The sequence below is a fragment of the Lipotes vexillifer genome, unplaced genomic scaffold, assembly GCF_000442215.2.
Source record: "Lipotes vexillifer unplaced genomic scaffold, Lipotes_vexillifer_v1.1 scaffold604, whole genome shotgun sequence".
Lineage (NCBI taxonomy): Eukaryota > Metazoa > Chordata > Mammalia > Artiodactyla > Lipotidae > Lipotes > Lipotes vexillifer.
The window spans coordinates 670,332-684,034 of NW_006798979.1; the positions used below are offsets into that span (position 1 = coordinate 670,332).

The 13,703-nt window shown below is 49.5% G+C and overlaps 1 protein-coding gene across 1 annotated transcript in view; it reads left to right on the forward strand.

Moving 5' to 3' along the window:
• Positions 1–2,763: 2,763 nt before the first annotated feature.
• Positions 2,764–13,703, forward strand: part of CYRIA (CYFIP related Rac1 interactor A) — a 58,676-nt gene continuing 47,736 nt past the window's right edge. The window contains exon 1 of the mRNA XM_007471207.1: positions 2,764–2,919. The gene's annotated coding sequence lies outside the window, so the exon portion shown is untranslated. The remainder of the gene's footprint in view (positions 2,920–13,703) is intronic.

The window sequence follows — 13,703 nt, forward strand, 5'->3', positions numbered from 1 at the left end:
TTTCCCTACTCCATCTCTGTCCTCCCTGAGGGACCTCTGGCCTGTGAGTGACTCAGACAGGAAACCACCAGCCAGCTCTTCAAAAAGCTTGGAATCCTCTCAAAGATAGGCTTACTTTTTATTGCTCTGTGTTTATTTGGATGGTGGGGGGAGTAGTTTAGAGAGTCAAGGGCAGATCCCTGGAGCGAGCTCCTCCATGGTAGGGTCTCCGTGATTGAATCAGTAAGATGGGAGGAAGTGGGACCTGGTGAGGGCTGGGTTAGGATCCAAGGTATCTAAATGCTGGCCCGTGGACCAGAGCCAGTTGGTGACATAAAACTCTCCAGAAGCTTGGCCCCTACTCCAGGTTGGGATGGTACTTTTTCCTTTTTAGCTTCTCCAGTTGCACAGCCAGTTTGGGGAACCACTGGAGTGGGTGGAATTGGTATCTGAGGGCTTGCCTGTTAGGGGGCTCTGTGTTCCCTGCCCACCTTCTAGTACCCATCGGGAAACTAGAGTATTATTAGTATTGGTATCACAATGTGATTGGATTATTAGGGCTGTCTATTTGTGTGGCTGTTCAACTTACCAGGTGACTGCCAGCCTTCATGATGAGCCTTGGGAGTTGGGGAACTTTTGTAGTGTCTGTAATTAAGCAGAGTGGACAAAATGGTAGGGAGAGATTCTGGGAGGATCTTATTAGAGTCATGGTCTGGAGGAGGCTCAGCGTTCTGCTGGCCTGAGCCTCTTCGTTTCGCGGTAGAAGAAAGCGGGATTCTTCCTGGCCCACTGGGGGAATCAAGTCCTAATCAAGTACACTGAAAATGCGTTATAATTTTGCGGACATTTGAGAAGGAAAGTGGTGGGGATGGAATAGCGCCCCTGATGCCTGATCACCTCGAAAGCTTTTCTTGTTTCCAGGTCCTTCTATGACTCACCTGGCCTCAGCTACAGCCAAGAGGTCAGAGAGGTGGTCTCACCTGGGGATTCTTCTTTAGAAATTCACCTTCTCCAGTATCTACACTCAGGTGGCCCTGGGAAACAGCACCTGTGGCAGGCACCCTTTTCCTCAGGCTGTGCTCTGATGGGAATTCACAGGCACAACCCCAAATTCAGAGGAAACAAACTCCTCTCGGCCACTACCACTGTGACCTGGTTTCCCAAAATGCAGGGCTCAGAAATCACTTCCTCATCAGGCTAAAGTCGCTGTGTTTTCTCTATCATTTCCTTCCCTTCCCCCCAACTTCCTGTTTTCTCTTCCTCTTTTCTCAATCCCCACCCCATCTCTCCAGCCCTGTCCCAGAACAGGAACAGAGGCCGAGCGTTGATCATCACGATTTCCTGATGGGCCCTCTGGTTGCTCAGAGCCAGGGCCGGCCTGGCTTCTCTGGGGCACATGAGCCCTGGCTGGCAGCATACAGGAAGCCAGGGCCTTTAGAGCCTGCTGTCTGAATGAGAATCTAACGAGAATAACCCTTCACGTCCTTGCAACGTTAACAGCTGCCAAAGAACTCTCTCCTGCCTTCCAGCTAACCCACTGGAAAAATAAGACAACTCCTAGTGTTTTGGCCTAATAGCTCTAGTCCAGTTTAGATGGACAAAACATCGATTTGGGAGTTAGATGTGAGTTCATGCCTGGTTCTGCACCGAATTCTCTTTATGACTCTTCAGGGCACTCTAGTTCTCTCTAGCTCGGTTCCCTAATCCTTTGGAAAAATGGAGTTCCTGGTACCTTTAGCAGAATTTTTGAGGGCAAATTAGGAAAATGTAAGATTCACCTGATGTGCCTGTTAGATATTATTTGCTTAACAAGTGTGAGATCCCTTCTTTGATTTTGGTTTTTGGCCCAGAGGAGTGGCTGTTCAAATGTTTGCTGTTCAGAAAAATCACATAATAAAACAACAAGGTCCTACTGTGTAGCACAGGGAACTATATTCAATATCCTGTAATAAACCATAATGGAAAAGAATCTGAAAAAGAACATGTGTGTGTGTGTGTGTGTGTGTGTGTGTGTGTGTGTGTATGTATAACTGAATCACTTTGCTGTGCACAAGAAAGTAATTCAACATTGTAAATCAACTAGACTTTAATAAAAAAAAAAAAAGAAAAATCACATACATGAAAATCCATGTCTGTTCCTATGTTTTCCTGAAACATGGAGAGAGAGACAGACAGACAGAGAGATAGAGACAGAGACAGAGAGAGACCAGGAGACCTAGAGGCTGGGTGCACATACATCTATCATTAAAAAACCAAGTCCACCCACTGCTGTGCCCACAGGTCCCACTATTCCATAACAATATTTTTCTAATGAGAAAAAGGGAGAATCCTCCCAACCCCATGCCTGAGGTGGACTGTTTTACTCAGTTAGCTCCCAGGGGTGAAACTACAAAAACAGCAAAATGTGGAAAAAAGTGCCACCTCTCGTTTTGAAAATCCGTTAAATAAAAGAAAAGCCTTCTATTCAGGGTCAGTGACCACTTGTTTGAGAAGTCAGCCCAATCATGTGGCTGCTTTTTTAAAAAGTTCCAGAGACCAGAGAGTCAGAGACACATTCTAATCTGGAATCTCATCCGGAGCGGCTAAACCCTTGAATGAAGCTCTTTTCTTCTCTGAGCCTCAGTTTCCTCAACTACAGGAGCATTAGACAAGGTTATTGCATTGCTTCCAGTCCTAGTAATCTGTGATTCTGGGACTCTCTCTGCTCTCCTTAAAAGAATGTATTCTGATGAGAGGGGAAGAGGAAACGGCCTCTCCTAGTAACATCACTTGCATTCCCTTTCTGCAGGTTATCACTCACCAAGAACAGAGAAACCACAGGACTCTCGGGGACCACAGCCCTGATTCAGGGAGCCAGACTTGTCTCGGCCAAACAGCTGCTCATCTGGTTCGTTCCATCAGCCTGGACTGGTGAATCTGAGTCACAAGGGAGATCTCCAGGTAGGAATCAACTGTCTTTGCTTATAGCCAGCAGCACGGTGATGACCAACATTGTAGTGCAGAGAATCTGCGATATGCAGGCTTACAGGATACCTGGAGTTATTGAGGATGGTCCTTCCACCAGATTTGTCATCTCTGATTGGAAGCCGTGCTTCCTAATACCGCATACATGTACAAGGAAAAAAAACAAAAAAACAAGGACATAATGAAGAATTGATGTGCACTTCAAAGTAACTGTAATTTTGAAGTGCTTAAATGTCCCTGGGTTCTATAACTGCATTCTGAGTGGGAGCTGTTGCTATCTTGAGTCTTTTTTAGTGTTTAGGCAGGGAACAGCCGCTTGGAACTACATGCAGGGGGACAGCAGATTAGAGCTGTTGCTGGAGGTCGCTTTGTCCCTGCAGAATGCATCTGAGGGCTTCTTTCTGGCCATCCAGACTGAGACGAGCAGGGAGAGAATTTAGCATGGAATTTAGGTCTCATGCCGGAAGTCTGGCCGGCATCTCACTTGCTGTAACATTGTTAGAGGTAAATGCAGCTGAATTTACAGGTAAATTCGGCACTGCGGTGCACCAGCCTCAGATCACCACTCCCCTTACCCTCTTCCCTCACCGCCAGCACGTTGGTTTTCTCCCTCTTACACCTTCTCCTAGTTACGGACACTTTTCTTCTTATCTGGAAGGAGAGGCCCACACCTACTTGATCATTGAACTTGGACCTGACACGGGCTGACATGCCTCTCCAATGACTCAAGGTCTGCTGATTTCAGCTCCTTGGACTTCGTTGTATTAGCACATCTCCTTTAAGCTGGCCCAGGGCACCCACACATCCAAGGTCAGGAGTCACGAAGGAAGTGACAGTAGACGGAGATGATCTCTCACCTGTTACTCTTTCAGCGGTTGCTGCTGTGCCCACCCGCTCTCCTCTCCTAAAGCTCTTCTTCTGCGTTTAGTTACCCTGATATTCCCTCAGAACTAAAGCCAGAAGCATTTCATAAAGCTGAGAAGGTAAGACCAGGTGATTTCTCAGGTATTTTCCAATTCTGAGTTCCTGGGATTATTTTATCCCGGACTTGGTCCTTAGACCAGATTCCCATTCTTGAGGGGAACAGATTTATCTTGTGCTCCCTTCCTTTCTTCCTCTTATGGTTTCTTTCCCCAGAGGGGTGCTTGAGCTGTAGCGTACTTCAGAGGAAGAAGAGCTTTTGAAATTAGACAGACCTGACTTCAAATCTCAGTTCTGCTATTTACTGGTTGAGTGATTTTGCCTAGATCGTTGGAAATTCCTGAGCTTCTGTTTCCCCATCCGCAAGATGGGGACAGTCCTCCCCGTGTGGCAGGCTTGTGGTGAGGCTCAAAGGAGACGGTAAGGCATTAGCATAGTTTCTTGCTTATAGTAAACCTCAAAAAATGTCAGCTTAATCAGAGGTATTTCAGTACCGCTTTGAGCCCTCGTTGGGTTGCATTTGAACCTGTGCCTAAAGTCTAGGGACAGATCTTGTCTGCACACACAGTTAAGGCAGCGGGGAAGAGCTGTTAATCTTTTTTTGTGTGTGGTACGCGGGCCTCTCACTGTTGTGGCCTCTCCCACCGCGGAGCACAGGCTCCGGACGCGCAGGCTCAGCGGCCACGGCTCACGGGCCCAGCCGCTCCGCAGCATGTGGGATCCTCCCGGACCGGGGCACGGACCCGCGTCCCTTGCATCGGCAGGCGGACCCTCAACCACTGCGCCACCAGGGGAGTCCAGAGCTGTTAATCTTGATTTCAGAGTTCTGCTTCAGTAGTGGCCTGGCCTCACCTCGCCTTGGCCAGATCGCCCTCTGTGGTTCGGCCATTTGAAGGTTTGCCCTGTTACATCCAACCTCAGGTCTCACCACCTTCCCGGCCTGTTGAGTCCATCCTTTGTCCCATCGGATAGTAGCTGAAAACTGATTCACCCCCAGCAGCTTTTCACTTCAAACCAGCGTACTTCCAAGACCCAGAGGAATGTCCTCACAGTTGGAGCCAGCTGATTCAGGAGCAGGTGTCCTGGCCCCTCAGCGAGACAGTTAAGTTTCAAGCACGTGCTCGTCCAGGCCCACAGCACTGGCTTTCTTCCTTGACTGTGGACTGTTAGCTCTTGTGGGGTATTCATTTATCCAGTCATCCATGCATTCCACAAATATGTATGGCACATGTCCTACGCAGCAGGGGTATTCTTGGTGTTAGGGATCCACACAAAACAAAACAAAGCAAAAAACAAAATTCCTGTTCTCTTCAAGCTTGCATTCTAGTGGGATCAGGGGGGTGTCAATAAATAAATAAGCATATATTATACCAGGTAGTATTAAGTGTTATGGAAAAAATAAAGCAGAAATAATGATAATAAAGCCAAATCAGAGTGAGAGGAAGTTGGGGGAACAGGCATTGCTGTTTTAGGCAGGATACCAGGGAAGGCCTCCCTGATTAGGTGTCATTGCAGCAGGACCCGAACAAAGGCAAGGGAGGGAGGCTTGAAGGAAAAAGGGAACAAAGGCTCTCAGGTGGGGATGTTCTTGGGCTTCAAGGAACTGCAAGAGGATTGGAGCAGAAGGAACGAGGGACAGTGGAAGGAGGTGAGGACAGAGGGAAGTGGTCAGATGGTGCAGGCCTCATGAGCCACTGTGAAGACTTGGGCTTGTATGTTCTGGTTGGCGTTTCCAGAGAATCCTGTACCCTTCCTCCCTCTTCCCCAGAGAGTCTCAAAGGCTTCATCCCTAAAACATCCTGAAATAGAAATAAAGATGGATGTTCTGCCCAGTGGAGTATTTGCCGTTCATTCCAAAACCCGTACTGGGTACTAGGTACCGACACTCTGGAGGTAACTGAGGCTTGGTCGCCCTGTCCTAGGAGCCCGTGGCCCGGCACTGGTTCAAGGCTGCTTGGAGAAGATGCATCGATAAATCAGGTCCAAGTGAGCAGTTGTCCTAATTTGGTCATTGTGGTACCAATTTGCTAGAGTAGGAATTTCCCCTGGGACCTCCCACAGGTCACTGGTACCAATTCTCTTGGAATTCATCCACCTAGACTATTGCCAAGTCTGGCCTTCTGGGTAGAGGGAGGACCAATCCATTCAGCAAACATGTGAGTGCCTATTCTGTATCAGCGCCAGTGCTAGACACCGGGGAAAAGGATGCTGAGATTCAGCTCCTGCCCTCAAGTTGTTTATGGTTTCACTAGGAGGCCTGCTAGTGACTAGACAGCACCCCAGTTATCAGTGTTCCGATCAGAGTGGGTGTGAGGGACCAAGAGGTGGGGTGCTTGAGGTAGTGAGCTCCCCGTCCGTGGAAGCATGTGAGCAGAGTGAGGGGCAGAGCCGGAGAAGCTTCCTGGGGACACGCTGTCTCCACCCCGTCCTAGAGATGAGGGGTGGTCTGCTGGGTGAATATCGGGGAGGGTGAGAAACTTCAGGGAAGGTCTCCAGGTAGAGAAGCATACACGAGGGCTGCGTCTTGGAGGGACTGCGCCACTGTCACTCGCTGTGGCTGTGCAGGTGAGGTGAGGTGAGTCTGAGAGAGAGGGACTCACTCAGAGACAGAAGCTGGGAGGATTAACCAGGGACCTTGAATGTCAAGCTGAGAGGGTTGAGTTCATTCTGAGGACAGCTCAGAGCTGGTAACAGAGCTTTAAGCAAAGATGGATGGCAGTTGCAGTCTTACAAAGCAAAGGGCCGAATTTTATTTGACCCCCTGTTCTCTAAAGTGCATATTTTATATCTACTCCTTGTAATATTGTAACAGTTTCCTCAGCTGTAAAATGGGTTCACAGAGATCAGCCTGATGGGAGGTTGTGACGGTAGATACATGGCCTTTCCACCCCCAGGGCCCTGGGGAGTGGTAAGTGCTGACAGCACCTCACATGCATCTTGTTGCACAAATTGCTGGTGAATGGTTAGAACAGGAGCCTTTTTTCTGATGAGAGAAAGTGGCTGGCAACAGTCTATGCTATTCTAGTAGAAATGATGGCATTTAGATCTTGATCTGCGATTTTCTGGTCAGAAAACAAATACCCATTTCTGAAACCCTCTCTCTGCTGAACACTAAAATAAGAGTGTTCTCCTTAAAAATGTGCACATTCATTAAACAGATAATACCTGAGCCCTCACCATGCCCCAGGCACTGTGCTAGGCCTGGAAGCATCAAGACAAATCAAGCCCAGTCAGCCCCTCGAGGAGTTCATAAGCTCATGACGAAGACAGAGGAACCAACAGTCATGGGAGCAGGTGGTGGGCAAGAGCCCCGGCATGAACAAAGTGATGTGGGTGCAGAGAGGGAGCCTGCCCTCTGCCCAGGCAAGTCAGGGATGGCTTCCAACAGGGGCTATATGAGCTGGGCACTAAAGGATGAGTAGGAGTTGGGATCTGGGAGAGAGTACAGAACAACACTCTCATCAACTCAGTTCTCTGGGATGGTGGTGGGGAGGAAATAGCCAGAGGCATCGTCATGCACAGATAATGCCTCAGCTCTGCTTTTAAAAATCCGTCAGTCGCCATCGTCCCACCTCGTTCCCAACGGTGACTGAAAATAATCAAATTGACTAATTTGAGTTCATCTCTTCTCTGACGCTATGGAGGTGTTAGTGAGCAGAATAGGATAAGGGTTGGGGGGCCAGAAAAGAAGTAGAAAGAGGAGGAGGAATCCATCTCCATCATCCAGAAACACTGATTGAACAGCATAGCTGTCTGGTGGCAAAATTCAGCTTTACAGAGACCTGGGTCTGCCTCTTCACAGTGACAACTACAAGAGATTTTTAAAACTGTATCTGTCCTTCTACCTTTCTCTTAGAAAAAATATATATAGCTGTGTATATGTGTGTGTGTGTGTGTGTGTGTGTGTGTGTGTTATGTATATGCACATTCTCATGTGTATATGTGCGTGATATATATGTAAGTGCGTATATACATGTATATGCACGTTTATATTATATAGGATCTATTCTAACCTAGCACAGAGCCTGGTGCCCATGACCTCCAGTCACACTTGCTGATTGGAGATGGATGCGTGGTTTAGAACCGACCTTGCTGACCTGCACACGTCCCCAGATGTGCCAAAGTCTCTAAAGGTCATGGCATTGGATGCTCACAGGCACAGCAGAAGGGAATCTCGGTGTCGGCTACAGAAGAGGAGACTGCAGCTCAGAATGACGAAGCATCTTGCCCAAGGCCCACAGCTATTAGGTGGTCAGGATTCAAACCCTCTTCTAACTGTCCCTCTTGCACTGTATATGCTGTGCGTCACCCTATCTATAACTAGGTGAAGCTCCCAGTAAACCAAGGAGGAGATTCTACAACTAAGACTTGCTCTTGGAAGGGTCCCTCAACTAGGGCTTCAAACTGCAGAGCTGGGAGGACCAGTGGCAACTCACCGGAGTCAGGGATGCACGTGTCTGGAAATGCTCTGTGGATCCCTCCAGCGCTGGCAAGCACTCTACACCTCGGCCTGCAGGGGAGGGAGAAGGGAGGAAAGAAGGAAGGAAGGGACGGAGGGACGGAATGACAGGCATCAGGGTTAACTTGGGTTCTAGTCCAGGCCTCGCACTGACTCACCTTTGACCTTGGACACCCCTTCCCTTCTCCATCATCACTAGGAGGGTGTTGGGCTTGATTGTCCAACTTCCGTTTCTGAACTCGTCCCCAAGGAGAGTCCTTGAATCCTGCTGACTCCCCGCATCGTGCCGGGGGACCCCAGTGTAGGACTCGAATTCACATCATCACCACCAGGAAGCTCTCGAAGGTGAGAAACCAAGGGCCTCACCTCCTCGTGGATGGCCGGGCCTCCACCAGCCCTGGAAACAGAACAGCTGAGCCAGTACGGAGTAAAAGGATGGCTCGGCTGTACCTCATCCTCTCAGCCTTCTGCTGGGAGCCCCCCCGGTGTAGCTGCTGCCCTTGTTCAGTCCCCTCTTCCAGCCCTCCGGCCTCCTTGCAGTTCTGTCTTCCAACCCAGAGAAGGGCTGGAAAAGAGAAGAATCAGCTTGGAGTGTTGGGCTCCGCCCTGATGGCAAGCTTCCTTTCTCTCTTGGGGACTTGTAAGCTGCCAGTCCAGGAGTCCCAGGAGGGAGACTGCACCTGACCTGGAGAGCAGGAAGGAAGCCAGGGGTCAGGAGCACGCTGCAAACTGGCAGAGAGAAGAGTCCTGCAGAATCGTTCATGTGATCGCAGGCTTGGCCATCAGTGCCCCGCACGACCCCTTTCCCCACGTGTCAGCTCCTTCCGCCCTGACCCGGCTGCTAGCCAAGGAAGTAGGGCAATGGCAATCTACCGGTTTCTTCAGTTACCATAATGTGGATCAAGGAGCTGGACATGTGATGACATTTGCAAAGGCCCACGTCCCTAGTTTTAAGGGAGGCCACATGGCACAGTGTACATCAGAGTGGGCTTTGGGTGAGATTTGCTTTCACTGGGGTTGTCGTGAGATGCTGTGTCCTGCCGTGGTTAGTAGCACAGACTGCAGCTGGACAGCCCGGGCTGGGACCCTCCTCTGCCGCTTCCAGCTGGTGAGCTCGGGCTCACTGGACATCTCATCCAGCTTGTCCTCATCTGCAGAACGAGAGCCCACAGGACCTGCCGCACGAGGCCGCTGTGATCAGGGATGTGAATTCATGCACGTAAGGGTGCAGAGTGGTACCTGGCCCATAGTCAGGGCTCAGTGAGTGTTCACCAATTTTATTTTGATCTGAAGCCTCTAGAATCGAATATTCTATTCCGTTTCTGGGCTGTGCTGTGGGTTCAATCGTTTACTGGCTGTTTATTAAGCATCTCCTGGGTGCAGAACTCGTCCTAGATGATGGCGTTTCAAAGCCGGAGTCGGCAACGTGATAAACACAGTGAGCCATCACTCCTTCTTTGCCATTGGGACAAGAGAAGCCTTGTAGGAGACCAGAGGCTGGAGAGTTCCCTGAGTCAGGCAGCTTCTCAGAGGAGCTGGGGGGCCTGGAGTGAAAGGGGGGCCGAGATGGAGGCCTGAACCGAGGGCTGGACAGTGGGTTGAGAGAATGATGGAGGAGTTGACTAAGGATGATTAGGGAGGGGTGCCATTCTGAGTGGGAGACTGGGGGAAGAGCTAAAGAGGGTGGAATTCTTGAGAGTGGTTTTCTGGTGTTGGTGTGGGCGGTAGGCTCTGCTTTAAGCCTTTTTGGTGTGAAGTGCCTGGGGCCACGAGGTGGAGATCCATCCCCTTTGCCCAGCTCCGGTGTCAGTCGAGGAAGAGGGCTCAGGATGCGCCAGCAAAGGGCCCCCATCGCACAGGATGGAGCAGGCCCCTCTGCTCCCGGCAGAGCGAGCACAGGCCCCTCTGTGTGCGGCCTGAGAGCCCTGGCCGGGCCTCCTCCTTGAAGGGCCCGACAAAGACTTGCTTGTTCTCCCCTGACATCAGACCTCGCCCTCAGGATTTCTCTGTTCTTCTGGGGCAAGATCTCTCACAGTGATAATAGGGTGAACGGGAAGGGAGGAATCAACTGAAAGCTGTCTCAGGCGTCACCATGCCAACCCGCTCCCCTGGCTGAGGGTAGGAAGAGGGCGCCTGCCCGTGCGCCCTGCGCATCTTCCAGGTCACACCCGGCAGGGACAGCCCTGAGCTGCGGGCGTCCTGGTTGGAGCCGAACGGGAGCTGCTTGTCTTGGTTCCGAGAGATGCTAGCTGCCTGGTCAGTGACGGACAAAATATTAGTGAGTCACATTACTTATTGCTGCATACAATGGGTGGATTGTTTTCTGTTGTGTGTGTGTGTGTGTGTGTGTGTGTGTTTTAGCTTAAGTAAGTATTGCATTTAAACACCTGGGTTTTCTATTTTAACAAAGATTTATAGTGAGTTCTGCCTTGGAAATCTCATAAAAACTTTTACTATTTAGCGGGATCTGTGAGATCACCTGCTCTTGAGTCTGTCTGACCCTTTTTTCAGATGAGTGAACGGAACCCGGGAGACTGGGAGACAGGAGTAAAGCTTTTATAGGCACCCAGGATTCGGACCCTGTGTGACAAGTACTCAGCATAAGACCCCTAGTGAGGGCTTACTCAGTGCTATCCCTGCTTACTTTTTGAGCTTTGATTTGTGCCAGGTGGGGTCAATAAATGAACTCGCTCGTAAAACAAAATGAATATGAAACCAGTCCAAGGGGAACCCCTAGTTTCATTTATCTTAGAACAATCAGTCCTAAAACAACCGTTTACTTGTGAGATACAGGAAGAAAAGGGGATTTGACACCGGAACTTCACATCCTTAGTCTAGTGCAGTGGTTCTCAAGCTCATGGCCAAGGCCATAGGCTAGTAAGTGAAAGGGGAGCCCGTGTCTCCACTGTGTCTTTAGTGTGTTTCCCACACTCCATACTCCATTTCATCGAATGACCTGGGATTACTTTGTTTAGCTGGATTCTCAGCTGGTAGGAACTGTGGAGCAGTCCCAGACCTGGTGCTTGAGTAACAATTTGCTGTCTTCAAGTGGAATTTAGAAATAGCCTAAACAGTACTTCATCTGTCTGTGAGGACTGAGAGCCCTCTAGCAGATGCAGGGCACAGCTTTCAAATTTAGTCATTTGTGGCCACAGACACCAGCCGGGGAACCCCGGCTGCAGGGTAAAGTTTAAACCAGGGTAGTGCATGGTTGAGTCATCAGGAGCACAGCCGGGTTTGAACATAAATCTGGAGATAAACTTGGGAAGGTTGTTTGTTTGGTTTAACTGTGGTCTTGCTGGATCGATCCAAGCAGGGAAGTTCCACTGTGACTCTGCTGCCTTCTCTGTGTATGTTGAGTTTCCTGCAGGAGCATCCTGTGCGAAAGCAATGCTGTAACGGCACGCCTCTCTGTCTATAAATACAGGGTGGGGTTACCGATCGCTAACGGAGGATCTCCCGCTCTCCCAATTTACACTTCCAGAGTGTTTTCCAGATCCAAAATATAATTTTAAGTGGACATTTCACCAGAATGGGCTGTCGTAATTCATTTTGATAAGCTTGGGTAAGATTTCAGCATTTTCTTTCTTTCTTTTACTCTTTACATTTTGCAGCTGGAGTCAGGTTGATTCAGCCACCAGACAGATGTTTCCCTGGGTGGAAAACGTGATTTAAGAAATTAGGGGAAGAGGCAGGGGAAGATGATTACTAAGGCAAGTGGCTGAATCTATTAATTTTTCTTTCCCAAATGTCATGGCTCCATTTTCAGCAAAGTGGTCAAGATCAATGCTTTTGAAATGACCTTGAACAGGAATGAAGTGAGTGAGTGTGTTAAGTAAGCACTGGGTACCACAGCTGCGAATTTGAACCCTTTTTACTACTAAGAATAAATATATTCAGGGCATTGAAATTGATCCCCCTGCTTTGTCCTTTTTCCAAACTTCTGCTTTTGTACTAAGTACCTACCCTGACCAGGTCTGGCATTTTTAACGTGAGATGGGCACGCCCCTTAGTGGAGAAAGTACTTAACTGCAAGCTCTTAACATTTGCCCAAAGAAAAGCTCTCGGTTTTTACAGAAATATATCGCTTTAGTAACTCTTGAAGCCAAACTACTTGTCTACGTTGGAGGGTTATCATGAGAATTAAATGCGATAATTTGTGGGCAGCACTTAAAATGGCACTGAGTGCAGGAATGACCATCAGCAGCTGCTATTATCACACTTATCTGAGAATGAGGATTTGGGAAGCAGGGGGTTGAGTGACGTCATTTTTGGAGTCTTCAGGATTTCAGCTTCAGCGCCCTCTGTGCCCACACTGTTACGTATTAGGAAAGGTGAGTGAAGAGTAGTGGACAGGATTTACCTGGGGCAGGACCCACTGCCCCGAGGCGGAAAGCAGTGCCGGCCACTTCAGAATACATGCCTCCTTACCGTGCAGGAATTTGGATTGAAAAGAGCATCCACACAATGCGATTCCACCTGCACTTAATGAGGAGGCACTGTTCCTTTGCCACGCCTGTCCCTGACCTTGGACTTCTCCCAGCTCAGCCTCCGGACGCCGCTCAGAAGTCTCCACAGGCCACCCTTTGTGAAAATGACTCCTAGTGGAGGGAGATGTCTTTTTCAGAAGTTAACGTGGGCATCGTTGAGGCCGTATTTTGCTTTTCTGATGACTACTCAGGTTTTCTTTCTTTTAATTGGCAAGCATAGGATGAGACCCCTATGAGTCTGTTTCTTCATGTGCCTGAAGCTGGTTACATCTGGTTACATCTTTATCAAACGAGATGTGAAAGTGGGGAAACGATTTGCCTTCCCTCCCTCCTTTCTTTCTTCCTTCCTTTCTTTTCTTCCTTCATCCCTTTCTTCCTTTCTTTCATTCCTCCTTCTCTCTCACTTTTTCCTCCTCTCCCACCAGCCCCTCCTCTTTCCTTCCCTCTTGCTCTAAGTTGATGATTGACAAGAGGTCCTTGGGTATAGATTTTGGCATCCACGCCATCTCTTGTCCACTCACTTTTTCATTTATTCGGAAACATATTCCCTGAACAGCCTACTCTGGATTCAAACATAATCCAGTCCCAGTTCCGGTGCTGGGGGTATTCATCCTTTAAGAGGAGAGGCAGGCAGGTAAGCAGGGGTGACGGGACCGTGGGAAGGTGCTGGGAGAGGGCTCCCGGGGCCGTGGGGAGAGGAGCGGAGGGCAGCGCGTCCCCCCAGGACTGGCACTGGGAGCACGGCAGGCCCCAGGCTGGTGGTGGATGTAAGTTTGCCTGGCAGAGAACCACCTTTATAGTGGGTTTAGAAGCCACCTAGGAGGGGCTTCCCTGGTGGCGCAGTGGTTGAGAGCCCGCCTGCCGATGCAGGGGACACGGGTTCGTGCCCC